Consider the following 14,222-nt stretch of genomic DNA (forward strand, 5'->3'; position numbering starts at 1 on the left):
CCGTGTGTGTCTGTCAGCACACACATGACGTCTGTTGCTGTCCATCAGTACACATATCAGCACGCTGGTCCTTGGACTTGCTGTCCATCAGTACACATATCAGCACGCTGGTCCTTGGACTCAGCATGCAGGCCCTTCCCCCCTGGACTGTTCGGGTGATTTTGGCCCACGTGGGCTGTATGTTCAGTAAACACAGGACGTCCGTGTGTGTCCGTCTGCACACACGGGATGTCTGTGTCTGTCTCTCAGCACACGCAGGACGTCTGTGGCTGTCCGTCAGCACACACAGAACGTCTGTGGCTGTCCATCAGTACACATATATCAGCACGCTGGTCCTTTAACTCGGCACGCTGGCCCTTCCCGTGGACTGTTCGGGTGATTTTGGCCACGTGGGCTGTGTGTTCAGTACACACAGGACGTCCGTGGATGTCCGTCAGCACACACAGGACGTCCGTGGGTGTCCGTCAGCACACACAGGACGTCCGTGGCTGTTTGTGTGTGTCCGTGGCTGTCCGTCAGCACACACAGAACGTCCGTGGCTGTCCATCAATACACATATCAGCACGCTGGTCCTTGAACTCGGCACGCTGGCCCTTCCCGTGGACTGTTCGGGTGATTTTGGCCCACGTGGGCTGTGTGTTCAGTGCACACAGGACGTCCGTGGATGTCCGTCAGCACACACAGGACGTCCGTGGGTGTCCGTCAGCACACACATGACGTCTGTGGCTGTCTGTGTGTGTCCGTGTGTATCTGTCAGCACACACAGGACGTCCGTGGCTGTCCATCAGTACACATATCAGCATGTTGGTCCTTGGACTCAGCATGCTGACCCTTCCCATGGACTGTTCGGGTGATTTTGGCCCACGTGGGCTGTCTGTTCAGTACACACAGGACGTCCGTGGATGTCCGTCAGCACACACAGGACGTCCGTGGGTGTCCGTCAGCATACACAGGACGTCCGTGGCTGTCCGTGTGTGTCCGTGTTTATCTGTCAGCAAACACAGGACGTCCGTGGCTGTCCATCAGTACACATATCAGCATGTTGGTCCTTGGACTCAGCATGCTGACCCTTCCCGTGGACTGTTCGGGTGATTTTGGTCCACGTGGTCTGTTTGTTCAGTACACACAGGACGTCCGTGGGTGTCCACCAGCACACACAGGACGTCCGTGGCTGTCCGTGTGTGTCCGTGTGTGTCCGTCAGCACATATAGGACGTCTGTGGCTGTCCATCAGTACACATATAAGCATGTTGGTCCTTGGACTTAGCACGCTGGCCCTTCCCGTGGACTGTTCGGCTGATTTTGGCCCACGTGGGCTGTCTGTAAAGTACACACAGGACGTCCGTTGGTGTCCGCCAGCACACACAGGACGTCCGTGGCTGTCTGTGGCTGTCCGTGTGTGTCCGTCAGCACACACAGGACGTCCGTGGCTGTCCATCAGTACACATATCAGCAAGCTGGTCCTTGGACTCAGCATGCAGGCCCTTCCCCTGGACTGTTCGGGTGATTTTGGCCCACGTGGGCTGTCTGTTCAGTACACACAGGACGTCTGTGTGTGTCCGTCTGCACACACGGGACGTCTGTGTGTGTCTGTCAGCACACACAGGACGTCTGTGGCTGTTCGTCAGCTCACACAGAACGTCTGTGGATGTCCATCAGTACTTATGCCAGCACGCTGGTCCTTGGACTCAGCACGCTGGCCCTTCCCTTGGCTGATTTTGGACAACCATAGACTGTCCGTGTGTTTCTGTCAGCACCCACAGGACGTCTGTGGCTGTCCATCAGTACACATATCAGCACGCTGGTCTTTGAACCTTGGGATGGGTCGCCTGGTCCGCCTTTGGTGAGCACCGGTCGGCTTATCTATTCTGTCGGCGATATGCTCCTGGCCTTAACTGGCTGGCCTTAACTGGCTGGGTCGTGCCTGCGGCGCTGTTAGTTTGAAGAAATTAGAGTGCTCAAAGCAAGCCTACGCTCTGTATACATTAGCATGGGATAACATCATAGGATTTTGATCCTATTGTGTTGGCCTTCGAGATCGGAGTAATGATTAACATGGACTGTCCGGGGCATTCGTATTTCATAGTCAGAGGTGAAATTCTTGGATTTATGAAAGACGAACAACTGCAAAAGCATTTGCCAAGGATGTTTTCATTAATCAAAAACGAAATTTGGGGGCTCGAAGACGATCAGATACCGTCCTAGTCTCAACCATAAACGATGCCGACCAGGGATCAGCGGATGTTGCTTTAGGACTCCGCTGGCACCTTATGAGAAATCAAAGTTTTTGGGTTCCGGGGGGAGTTTGGTCGCAAGGCTGAAACTTAAATGAATTGACGGAAGGGCACCACCTGGAGTGGAGCATGCGGCTTAATTTGACTCAACACGGGGAAACTTACCAGGTTGATACCACTCAAATTACCCTAAGGAGTGTTACTCTCATCAAAAGAGGTTCAGATGTAGTACTTAGGGATCGAATCCACAAGGAGCTAGGGAACAATTAAATCTAGTGTTTATTAATTCTAGGAGTTGTAAATGTTTAAATGAAATAGCAGTAGTAACAAGCGAAGTAAATAGTAAATGTAACTTGGTTGGAAATGATATTAGATGCAGGGCCACTATTCAGGTGTTGGAGATTATAATATCTATAGATGCCTATTTGTTGCATGCATGATATGTTACAGCTCAACCGCTTAACTCAGTGATCAGCTGTCGCATGTTTCACTGGTTAACAAGCTAGATCTCGTGTCTCAACGGTTAGTATGTTGACAACGAAAGGGTGTCGACCGATGGTCCTATAGGGACGTCGACCGATACACCTTTACCTACATCGACTGATAGTCAGTTGAGGACATCGATCGACGGGTTCTAGCCAAGCCTATGCGCGAGTATGATAAGCCCTACTAAGATACTAAATTGGCGGTTAGCCCTCTCTAGCAGTCCTAATATGATACATAGATGTCAGGATGGGATAACAAGGGTGCTTGAGTATGCAATCCTATAATCAAGTTCTAGTTAGCAAGGCTAAAACAAGAAATGAATACAAATATATCATGAATATCACAACAAGGCAGATCTATAGTTTGGGGCTAATCCCACAAACCTATCTGAACCCTGGATCTAATAAATGAACTACTCAGACATAGCAAAGCAATTCATGACAATAAAGAAATGGAAATTCATAGAATAGATGAAAATAAATGAAAACAAGGAGTTCCAATCACAAGTGATCTTCTCTCCAAAACTCTCTCTCTCTCTCAAAGTAAAACTGTAACAAAAAGCACTCTTTGCCGTCAAAACACTTAGGCAGTATATAATCTACTAGGTTAAAAGCTCGTCAGGGCATTTTTGTAATTTGGCTTGGACTTGGGCTTCATGTCCGCTGGATCCAAAAGGTCGCATGTCCAATGTCTCGACATCGATCGATGGTACTTGTGTACATCGATCGATATTAATCTTCATTCGTCGAGGCATCTCATGGTGTCGATCGACAGCACTGGATGTGCATCGATCGATTGTTCTTCCTCTCGTCGACCTCTACATGGTCAGCTCGGGTGAAATGTCCTTTAAGCTCCAAAATGCTCCAAAGTCATAGCTTTACTCCGAAATGCACCTGAACCTGAAAACATACCTAGAAGAGTAGAAAACATAGATATATATATAGTAAAACACCTATATATCATGGAAGAAAACGGGTCAAATCTAAGGTATATCAAATCCCCCAGACTTACCTTTTGCTTGTCCTCAAGCAAAACATACAGGCAGTCTCTCTGAAAGAGGTTTGAAAATATTAGGGACTTACAGATTTTAAACCATAGAAATCTTTTCCTCAACAATTTTGCAACCACATCTAAAGAGTCCTAATCACAGAAGCACACCATGCAATATCCTAGCTTAGCAACCATTTCTAACATAACACAACTCAGCAATTCACATTTGACATCCCCTCTACTGACTTCATTTCTTAGCATAAATATAAAGTGAATGCTTTACCTTGGGAGTATCGATCATAGGATGCAAGGATTTCAGACAAGTATCTGGAGCTGCAAGTAAAAGTTAGTTCCTAATTTCTCTCTCCCTAATTTTCTCTCTTGAGTAAAAGTCAGCTTCCATTGCAGGATCAGTGACCAAGATTGGACAGGCTTCCATGAATCAAAACTTAATGGTGGTTGCCACCAAGCTCTGTTCACTTCTTTTTGACCTATATCCAAGAATTATTTGTGAAAGCGAGCCTTGAAGATTGCCGCCTCTAAGTCCCGTTTCGAACTCTCTTATTGGAGTCTTTATGAATCAAGTCCTGTTCAGACTCATCCTAACTAAACAATAGATCTTTTTTTTAATGGAAATCACTAACTATTCTAGGGTCGAAATTTAGAGAGAGAAAATGTGATAAATAATCTACACAAGGCGTTACCTTCCAAACCTGTCTGAAGAATCCGATCCCATGTATACCAAGCCCCAAGACAAGGGGTTATGTCAGGTTTAGTGTTGGAAATCAGCTTTGGTTACTTCATACGTTTCAAGGCAAGTGTGTAGTTGATAGGTTGATCTGCTTTAGCATCTATAGTGCTATGTGCAATCAGTAAATCTAAAATGGTGCTAAAGATTGGTTGGATATTCAAGTTTAAATCAATATAAGGTTATAGTCCCTATTTTCAATAGCTTAGCATAATTTATTAAAATTCCTTTTATATAAGAATAAAATAAATTATATCAAGAAATTTCCCCCTAGAATTAAATTACACTGTCCCAGTGTAACTCAGGCGGAGTTATGATGGAATAATTCATAGGTACGAAATGTAACAAGTGAGGAAGATACATCTGACCGGATTAGATATCGATCGATGGGAAAATGTTACATCGATCGTCGTGTGGTTGTCTATGTCGAGCGATGTCGACGTCTCATCGGCGGTCGATATTAATGTCCTCCTACTTGGGTCTCCAAAATCAGAAAGAAATAAAACGAAAGTAAATAAATGCTAGCTAATAAAACCAAAATAAAATACCTAATAGTGGGTTGCCTTCCACTCAGCGCTTGGTTATAGTCATTTAGCTTGACTGTGGTAGTGATTGACTATTTAGTGGAGAAACAGCTGCTTGTTGGAAAACAAGCATCCACGTCATCTTTGCACATTCTGGACCAAGATGCAATGAAACTTCTTGTGGCCTAATCATTTCTTATCCACTTGTCATCCATCTTCTCAAATACATTGGAGATGTTCTGTAGCCTTTCTTGAACGTTGTCAATGCTGACCTGGTGCCAGCCTATGTTGTTATAGGCGTATGCTGAAAGTTCTGTCAGTTCCTCGTGCATTGACTCTATCGTTTTGTGTATCAGCTGCATGCTGACTGGTGTAGACTCGGCGTCGATCGATGCGACTATGTGTTCGTCGGTCGATCTCGGCGACTTACCATCGAGCGATTTCGCTCGCTTCCTGTCGATCGATGCTGATATCTGGTGTTGGGCTGCGAGTTGCCTCTGAATGGCTTTGGATGTAATCTTGTCAACCTCTGCTCCTGTGTAGGGAAGTAACTCCACAGGATTCTTGCCATCGATCTATGGCCCTCGTAGCCTGTCGATCGAAAATGAGTTTGCCTGCAAAAAGTTTTGATTAGTAATTTTATCAATATCCCTTTGGGCATGAAGTATTTAACTAGACAATTTGTTTAAATCTAGCATGACTGGTGATACAAAGCGGTCATGCATGTCCTCGTAAGTCTGCAGCCTATTATCCATGGCTGAGATCTTAGCGTCGAGCGATGTGATGGGACACACGTCGATCGATGTGGCTGGTTGTTGGTCCTTCTTGCGAATGGTGTCCAGATCTTGCTGTAGTAGCTCGATTTTAGTGTTCAGCCAGTCCACGTTGTTGTTGAGAGGGTAGTACACATTGTTTATCCTCGTGTTGATGTATGAGACTTCCCATTCATCCTTGTGTTCTTCTGAACATTGCGGTTCTGCAGGGATCTGGGCTATAGGAAGACTGACGTCGATCGATGGTGCATGTAGTGCGTCGATCGATGCTGAGGTCGTGGCTTCCTTCTCAAGTTGCTGTCGTAAGCTCTCAATTTATGTCCTCATTTCTACCATACTTCTGAAAAGCTCATTATAGCCTCTATCCAAAGGTTGATGTGTATCTTCTACCAATGATTTGAGATCCTCTCCCAGTTTTTTCTGAGCTCCACAAATACCAGTTACCATCTCGTTGATTTCATCTTTGGTGTAGAGTTCTGGTGCTAGTCTTGTGAGTGTGAAGGAAGTGGCGTGTTCTGGAAGACAGATGTGGCCCTCTTCAAAAAGAGATGCTCTTTCCAGTAATTTCCTGATGTTGTCCTTTGTGACAGGCATCATCTCACCAGCTACGCCTCGTGCGTGTCACACTCATCTCTGTAGACTCCATACTCGTCCCTTCGTTCCCAAGTGAACTTTTGTTGGGGTCAAAAACGGTCGCGACGGAATTACCACCCGAAAATCCTCGGAGATCGTATTTCCGAAAGAGATAGTAAAAATAAAGATATAATTTTCGTAAAAAAAAATGACCAATACGAAGTTTTTACGAAGAAGTATCCTTGAAGATTCAAAAGCAAACGAACCAAGCTCGGTCGTTGCGTAACTACCGCACATACACGCTGTCCGGTCGCTACGTAGCAACCAATTCCGAGCCGATGCCGGTCGCTACGAAGCGACCGAACATCCGACCCCTCGGTCGCTACATAGCGACCAAGCTCGAGCCAAAGCTCGGTTGTTACGTAGCGACCGAGCGCTCGTCCCGCTCGGTCGCTATGTAGCGACCGAGCTAAAAGCCAAAGCTCGGTGGCTACGTAGCGACCGAGCGTGCGTCCCGCTCGGTCGCTACGTAGCGACCGAGCGATCGTCCCGCTCGGTCGCTACGTAGCGACTAAGCTCAAGCCAAAGCTCGGTCGCTACTTAGCGACCGAGCGCACGTCCCGCTCGGTCGCTACGTAGCGACCAAGCGCTCCTCCCGCTCGGTAGCGACCGAGCTCGAGCCGAAGTTACATAGCGACCGAGCGCTCGTCCCGCTCGGTCGCTACGTAGCGACCGAGATCGAGCCAAAGCTCGGTCGCTACGTAGCGACTGGGCTTGAGCCAAAGTTCGGTCGTTGCGTAGCGATCGAGCTCTTCCGAACATCGATACGACACCGGTCCATGCATTCTCGTCAAACCTTCAAATGCTATCTCCCGAAGACCGAAGCAAGCTCAGTCCATGCTTTCCGCTATTCTAAATCATCGATCAGACTTTGCGAATTAAAAACCGCGGAAAGTTCGTTCTTTATCATAAGAACACGTAGTAAACGTGTCGAGTCGGAAGACGGCCAAAAGGGACCTAAAACACGACTCGAGGCCCATCCTACGATTTCTTAACCAAAAGCCCGTAAACCACAGCACGGTTTATGCTTGGTCCACTAGGAAGGATAAATGTCAAGTTTCCGTGGACAAATACGGAAGTTTTGAAGATAATTGTGAAGATCGGGAAAATGGAATATCTCCATTTTTATGCTATGACGGCTTAAGGGCAGAAGAGTAAAAGCGTAAACCAACCTTGGAGCTAGTATATAAGGAGTCCTGGGCGAGGAGCATAGAGGAGAACTTTTTGAGAGCAAACTTAGCACTTAGAGCAATTTAGGCATTTTTCCGTTTTTGTTATTTCGAGCTGCGACTCAATTAGGTTTAGCCGTCTTAGAGTTGGTAGAACTAGAATCTCGCCGACAGCTCTCGAGCCCAGGCCTATATCTTGTTGTAAACGCTCATACGCAAATTCGGAAATAAGATCTTCTTTGCTCTCTCTTTCGATTTCTTATACTTTATCGTTGTTATTCTCGTGTTCTGATTGCTTGACGTGTGGTAATTAGTAGATATCCGGGTCCTCTGGGAAATCGACAGTGCAAATTTCGGTTCCCATAATTTGGCGCTAGAAGGAGGGGGAGTACGGATCAATCTAACCCGCAAAAGCCACATCACGCTCAATCAGACATGTCAACTAACGATGCGGATAACATGCAGACTCCTCTTAACGGAGGTAGCGGCACCGATCTCCACACTCCAGCAGCGGATGTATCCGCGGCCAACGCACAAGCCAACGCCGCGACGCTCGAGGAGTTTAAAAAGATGTTCGCCACCTATGAGAAAAGGTCGGAAGAACAGGATAAGCTCGTGAATGCCTTGACCAAACAGGTTGAAACCTTAACGGCAAGGACCCAAGCAATCCGTCCCCGCGGAACCACCAAAATCCACGGGAAGAGGCTCGACTTCGCTACCCCACTCGACAGAGCAGGAGTCGCGCGGGAACAACCTTCTGGTCAAAACCCTAGCGAGAAATCTCCCATCAAAAAGGGGAACCCTGAAAGTCTTCCGCCCCCTGCAAAGGACTCGGAGCGATGTCTCCAACGACACCGACGAAGACGTCGACAGACATCCAAGAAGGACCAGGAGCCGATCTGCTCGGGAAGGCTCCTCGTTGGAAAAACCAATGACGGAAGAAGAAGAAATCGCCTATTGGAATGAACAAGAGGAGCTGGCTGAAAGGCAAACCGAGCTCACTCGCAGTAAACGCCGACAGGCTCGAAAATCTACTGACGAGACATCGGATATCCGCGATCTTCGCGACTACATCATCGAGACTTCGGCAGAAGTGAGGGCCGTAAAGTCTCAAATCTATCATGCTACTAGTGCTGCCCCCGAAATCGATCGACTGCTGGAAGGAGCTCGGAAGACCCCTTTTACCAGTCGCATTTCGGACATGAGGGTGTCCGATCCGGGAACAATCAAAGTACCGAAGTACGATGGTACGGCCGATCCAAAAGCGCACCTTCAGGCTTTCCACATCGCGATGGGAAGAGCTAGACTGAAGGACGGCAAAAAGGATGCCGGCTATTGCCGCGTGTTCGTTGAAAACCTGGAAGGAGCAGCACTTGAATGGTTCGCACGCCTTCGTCGTAACACCATCCGGAGTTTCCGACAGCTCGCATCGGAATTTCTCAAACAATACTCTGTATTCATCGACAGAGAAACTTCCAATGTTGACCTCTAGAGTCTCTCCCAGAGGGAAGACGAACCCCTCCGCGAGTTTATCAGTCGGTTCAAGCTGATAATGTCAAGGGTCAGCGGGATAAGCGACAAAGTGGCCATCGACGCGCTGAGAAAGACGCTCTGGTACAAGTCGAAATTCAGAAAGTGGATAACTCTCGACAAACCACGAACGATCCAGGATGCCCTCCACAAAGCAACGGACTACATCATAGTCGAGGAAGAAACTAAAGTCTTATCGCAAAAACATAAGTCGGCAAGACCATCCTCGAAGGACGTGGATCCAAAAGGGAGAAAGAAGAACTCTTGTAACGACAAATACGTCCATCACGAGGGGGAAGATCTCCAAGGGGCGCATAGTTACGCGATCAATTCGGATCAAGGCCAAACCACGGGCAACACGTGGACTCGCAATCAAGGGTATGACGAAAACACCTTCTGCGAGTTCCACCAGTCCCGAGGACACTCCACGTCCAACTGCAAAGTCTTGGGAGCAAGACTGGCCGCGAAGCTACTCGCTGGAGAGCTCTCGGAAGTAACTAGCGTCAAAAATCTCATCCTCGATTCTGATTGCCCTCCAAAGATGGACAGGAATCCGCCCGCTGAAAAATCCCCCCAACGAAACCAGCCTGGAGATAAACGTGGTAGGAGGCCGGACAACAAGGGAAACGATAACAATCGTCGCAGAGTCAACATGATCATCAGAGGATCACAATATTGCGGCGATACTGTGTCGGCCATCAAGGCTTACCAACGGAAGGCAGAGTCGAGTGCAAATTAGCCTACATGGTCTCCTCCCCGAGATGGCCAAAATTGCTCGATCACCTTCACAATGGAAGAAGCCGGCGGCATCGATCAACCTCACTGCGACCCCCTCGTCATAGATCTCGTCATACGAGATTTAGAAGTCGGAAGGGTACTCGTCGACACGGGAAGCACGGTCAACGTAATCTTCTGCGACACTCTCAAGCGGATGAGCATCAAACTCGGAGAAGTAATTCCGACACCAAAAGCACTCACGGGTTTTTCATGCGAAGTATCGATGACTCTTGGATCGATCCAGTTGCCAGTCATGGCCAAGGAGATCACGAAAATCGTTGAGTTCGCGGTAGTCGATCATCCCTCTATCTACAACGTGATCATGGGAACCCCATGGCTCAACGCCATGCAGGCACTTCCGTCGACCTACCATTTGGGTCTCAAATTCCCAACCCCAAGCGGAGCCGCGGCTATCTGGGATGCCAAAAACAGTCGCGGCTATGCTTCCTCGCAGAGCACAAGTTAAGGCAAATCACGACTTCTGCAGCTGCAAACGGCAAGCGCTCGAGGATAGATCGATCTTCGGCCAAAATTGCCCCGAGGAAATATGAATTAAAATCGTCTGCCGATGCAAACGCATCGGACGTTGAAACTCAACACGAGTCCGAAGCCCACGCTACAACTCAACCGGAACATCCGGAAAAAAGCGTTGATCCAGCCACGATCGACATGGTCAAGGCGGACATCACGACATCTACCGCCGAGTAAAAACACTCGCGGCATGAAACAGAACTACGAGATGGCTTGATCCTCGAAAGGGGTACGTAGGCAGCCCGTCAAAAGACGAGTTCAGCTATCCTCCTCTCTAAAAAGGGGGGGGGGGAGTGGGTGCATATACTCGGATACTCCCACTTAGAAAAATCTTCATTATTGTAATCGAGTTTTTAGAAACTTCTAAAACTTGAAAACATACCTAGAAGAGTAGAAAACATAGATATATATATAGTAAAACACCTATATACCATGGATGAAAATGAGTCAAATCCAAGGTATATCAACTCCCCCAGACTTACCCTTTTGCTTGTCCTCAAGCAAAACATACAGGCAGTCTCTCTGAAAGAGGTTTGAAAATATTTGGGACTTAAGATTTTAAAGCATAGAAATCTTTTCCTCAACAATTTTGCAACCACATTTAAAAGGTCCTAATCACAGAAGCACACTATGCAATATCCTAGCTTAGCTACCATTTCTAACATAACACAACTCATCAATTCACGTCTGACATGCCCTCTACTGACTTCATTTCTTAGCATAAATATAAAGTGAATGCTTTACCTTGGGAGTATCGATCATAGGATGCAAGGATTTCAGACAAGTATCTGGATCTGCAGGTAAAAGTTATTTCCTAGTTTCTCTCTCTCTAATTTTCTCTCTTGAGTCAAAGTCTGCTTCCACTGCAGGATCAGTGACCAAGATTGGACAGGCTTCCATGAATCAAAACTTAATGGTGGTTGCCACCAAGCTCTGTTCACTTCTTTTTGACCTATATCCAAGATTACTATGCGAAAGCGAGCCATGAAGATTGCCGCCTCCAAGTCCTGTTTCGAACTCTTTTATTGGAGTCTTTATGAATCAAGCCTTAATGGTTTTAGCCACCAAGTCCTGTTCAGACTCATCCTAAGTAAACAATATATATATATATATATATATATATATATATATATATATTTTTTTTTTTTTTTTATAGAACTCACTAATTATTCTAGGGTCGAAATTAAGAGAGAGAAAATGTGATAAATAATCTACACAAGGCGTTACCTTCCAGACCTGTCTGAAGATTCCGATCCCATGTATACCAAACCCCAAGACAAGCGGTTATATCAGGTTTAGTGTTGGAAATCAGCTTTGGTTACTTCATACGTTCAAGGCAAGTGTGTAGTTGATAGGTTGATCTGCTTTAGCATCTATAGTGCTATCTGCAATCAATAATTCTAAAATGGTGCTAAAGATTGGTTAGATTTTCAAGTTTAAATCAATATAAGATTATAGTCCCTATTTTCAATAGCTAAGCATAATTTATTAAAATTCCTTTTATATAAGAATAAAATAAATTATATCAGTAAGTCTCCCCCCAGACTTAAATTACATTGTCCCAGTGTAACTCAGCCGGAGTTATGATGGAATAATTCATGATGTACGAAATGTAACAAGTAGGGAAGATACATCTGACCGGATTAGATATCGATCGATGGGAAAATGTTACATCGATTGTCGTGTGTTTGTCTATGTCGAGCGATGTCGATGTCTCGTCGGCGGTCGATATTCAGGTCCTCCTACTTGGGTCTCCTAAATCTGAAAGAAATAAAACGAAAGTAAATAAATGCTAGCTAATAAAACCAAACTAAAATACCTAATAGTGGGTTGCCTCCCACTCAGCGCTTGGTTATATTCATTTAGCTTGACTTTGGTAGTGATTGGCTATTTGGTGGAGAAACAGCTGCTTGTTGGAAAACAAGCATCCACGTCATCTCTGCACATTTTGGACCAAGATGCAATGAAACTTCTTGTGGCCTCATCATTTCTTGTCCATTTGTCATCCATCTTTTCAAGTACATTGGAGATGTTCTGTAGCCTATCTTGAACGTTGTCAATGCTGACCTGGTGCCAGCCTATGTTGTCATAGGCGTATGCTGAAAGTTCGATTTCGCTCGCTTCCTGTCGATCGATGCTGATATCTGGTGCTGGGCTGCGAGTTGCCTTTGAAGGGCTTTGACTTCTCTCTGTAGCCATTCTGCGTGGCTGTCTAGTCCACTGATTCTGTTGTCGAATGGAAAGTAGATGTCATTGCAGCGTTTGTCAAGTCGTTCCTCCATGGTGTCTATAGCAGTGTAGATCTTGGATGTGATCTTGTCAACCTCTGCTGCTGTGTAGGGAAGTAACCCCACAGGATTCTTGCCATCGATCCATGGCCCTTGTAGCCTGTCGATCGAAGATGAGTTTGCCTGGAAAAAATTTTGATTAGTAATGTTATCAATGTCCCTTTGGGCATGAAGTATTTGACTAGACAATTTGTTTAAATCTATCATAACTGGTGATATGAAGCGGTCATGTATGTCCCCGTAGGTCCTCAGTCTCTCATTCGTGGCTGAGACCTTAGCGTCGAGCGATGTGATGTTACACACGTCGATCGATGTGGCTGGTTGTTGGTCCTTCTTGCGAATGGTGTCCAGATCTTGCTGCAGTAGCTCGATTTTAGTGCTCAGCCAGTCCACGTTGTTGTTGAGAGGGTAGTACACGTCGTTTATCCTTGTGTCGATGTATGAGACTTCCCATTCATCCTTGTGTTTTGCTGAACATTGCGGTTCTGCAGGGATCTGGGCTGTAGGAAGACTGACGTCAATCGATGGTGCATGTGGTGCGTCGATCGATGCTGAGGTCGTGGCTTCCTTCTCAAGTTGCTGACGTAAAATCTCAATTTCTATCCTCATTTCTACCATACCTCTGAGAAGCTCATTGTAGCCTCTATCTAAAGGTTGATGTGTATCTTCTATCAATGATTTGAGCTCCTCTCCCAGTTTTTTCTGAGCTCCACAAATACCAGTCACCATCTCGTTGATTTCATCTTTGGTGTAGAGTTCTGGTGCCAGTCTTGTGAGTGTGAAGGAAGTGGCATCCTGAAAGACAGATCTGGCTCTCTTCAAAAAGAGATGATCTTTCCAGTAATTTCCTGATGTCAGGCTTTGTGACAGGTATCATCTCACCAGCTACGCCTCGTGCGTGTCCACACTCATCTCTGTGGACTCCATACTCATCCCTTCGTTCCCAAGTGAACTTTTTGGCTCCGTACATTTCAAAAGCGCGGTTTCCAAATTCATAACGTCTGTCGATCGACGTCGGGTCATCCTTATCGATCGACGTTGGTGTTACCCTGTCGATCGATGTCTGAATTGTCTCGTCGATCAATGATTGGCCTTTTGGTTGGCGTGATAGATCTGGATTTATTTCTGTTGCGGCGACTCCTACGTGGTTGTTAGAATCTGTTTGAATGACGTCTGGAGTGCCACATTGATGTGAGAATAGGTTGTCAGGTCCATTGGCCACTTGAAGGATATCTGCTATGTCCTCTCTGAACACTTGTAAGATCCTTCCATCTATTGCACGTGTGTTGCCAACTGGGTCCCTGAAAATACCAAATTCATCAGGTGTTAGAAAACCGTAATCAATGTTTGCATTATCATTCAATTTAGAAATAGAAAGATTAGGGTTAAGAGAAGAATCGATCGATGTAGATACAGATGCATCAATCGATGGCAGAGTAATTTCTGCAGAACTTGTGTTCTTGAGATGATTGCTCTTCATGGATTTTTCTGTTGATGTAGATGGAAGACTGTTCATCTTTTCTGCTTGTGTGTCTGCTCT

The sequence above is a fragment of the Brassica rapa genome, unplaced genomic scaffold (assembly GCF_000309985.2).
Source record: "Brassica rapa cultivar Chiifu-401-42 unplaced genomic scaffold, CAAS_Brap_v3.01 Scaffold1005, whole genome shotgun sequence".
NCBI classification, from domain to species: Eukaryota; Viridiplantae; Streptophyta; class Magnoliopsida; order Brassicales; family Brassicaceae; genus Brassica; species Brassica rapa.